Genomic DNA, 1,914 nt, shown 5'->3' on the forward strand with positions numbered 1-1,914 from the left:
CCCAACCCCCTGCCCATCCCCATCCCCGTCCCCATCTCATTCCTATCCCCATCTCATTCCTATCCCTGTCCCCATCCCCATTCCCATCCCTGTACTTGTTCCCATCCCCATCCCCATCCCCATCCCTGTCCCCATCTCATTCCTATCCCTGTCTCCATCCCCATTCCTGTCCCTGTACTTGTTCCCATCCCCATCCCCATCCTCCATCCCCATCCTCATCCTCCATCCCCATCCCCATCCCCGTCCCCATCTCATTCCTATCCCTATCTCCATCCCCATTCCCATCCCTGTACTTGTTCCCATCCCCATCCTCCATCCCCATCCTCATCCTCCATCCCCATCCCCATCCCTCTCCTCATCCCCGTCCCCACCAGCGACACCCAGGGGAGAAGGATCACTCCTGGCTCGCGGTGCCCTGCAAGAGCCCGCCTGGCTCGGACCAGCGAGACGCGGCATGCGTCTGCCTCCTCTCATCTCCAGCTCAAATTAAAACCAAGAATGATGGTGATAATTTCCTAGAAGGATAAACATCCGATTGCCTTTTCTCTCCCATTCCACCAAAAATAAACACACCAGCCACAAGGAATTAAAGGCAGGGAGGAAAGGATGACTATAGTTTGACTGCAGGATGTCAACAAAGCATGACCTTTCATTTACACCGGTCCCTCCGCATTAACCTAACGGGCCAATTACACCCTCAACAGAGGGTAAGTATAGAATAAGAGAAGGAGAAATCCAACTTTAGCAGACTTCCATGACATCTCGAAGTGTCATTTCCTCTGCTGCTAATTTTAGCGCCGATGGCAAGCCGGGCAGTGTGTTTTGTATTTTTTTCCCTGGGTTGTGGTATGTTACCCAGCTTCCTTTTTTTGTTGCTCTCCTTCCCCCCCCGTCCTGCAGCTTCACCCAGCGGCGTGTGCCCGGGGTGAGCCGGGACCCCCCCAACTCCTTCATCCTCCTTCGCACCTCGCAGCCCGTCACCCCGAGCCTTCCCGGTGGGGACGCGAGGCTGGCAGAGCTTTGCAGGACCCATGCCATGCGCCTGCGTGTGGCTGGCGTGATTCAGCCCCTGCGAGGTAAACAGCCGCTTCCTGCTGGAGGGAAAGTCCCGGCCATGTTTAACCCCCCCCAGCACGGAGTGAAAGCCGCTCTCGCTGCCGGGGAGCCAGAGAGGGCAGCCCGCCGGGCGCAGGGAGCGGGAAGGGGATGGCACAGACCTGTTTTCTCTCTTGCATTGGGAGCAGGTTGCTCTGGGACAGTCCCAGGGATGGAGGCAGGGGTGAGATGTGGCACGGGAGCATCAGCATCCCCTCCGAACGATGCCAGACCTCCCTGGGGGATGCCTGCTCTGGCTCTGCTGCATGGCCATGAGCAAGTCACTCCCCGTGCCTCAGTTTCCCCTGCCTGCAAAATGCCTCCTGGGCTTTTGCTCCCCAGGGTTTGCTGAAAGTGCTCCTGGGGGCAGCCCTGGCCATCGGCAGGACAGAATCAGCTTTGTCACAGCAGAGCCGCCAAGGACGCGCTGCAAGGAGGACTTGCAGGAAGGTGAATCCAAGCCTCAGAGAAAACCGAGGCTTAGATGAAAGCCTAATTAAAGAGCTAATTAAAGGGGAGGTCCAGCTAAGTGGCCAGTAGGCAGAGCTCTTCTGATTTATGGCTTTAATTTCGGTTTTGCTTTCCAAGAGAAGCGGGCTGAGGCGGCGAGCGAGGGCAAAGGCAGGGCAGGGCTGGAGTCAGGCCGGGGCAGTGCCCAGTTCCCACGCTGCCTCCCTGTGCGGGGCTGCCGAGGGACCCCCACCGTCCGGGCACCACGGTCTGGCTCCCACCCTGGAGCCCCTGGGCGACACTGGGCCATGCCCAGCATCACCTGCACGAGGGTCTTGCAGGTAAATCCCCCCCCCACCAGCTTCAGGG

Source organism: Egretta garzetta, unplaced genomic scaffold (assembly GCF_000687185.1).
Source record: "Egretta garzetta isolate BGI_Z169 unplaced genomic scaffold, ASM68718v1 scaffold233, whole genome shotgun sequence".
NCBI lineage: Eukaryota > Metazoa > Chordata > Aves > Pelecaniformes > Ardeidae > Egretta > Egretta garzetta.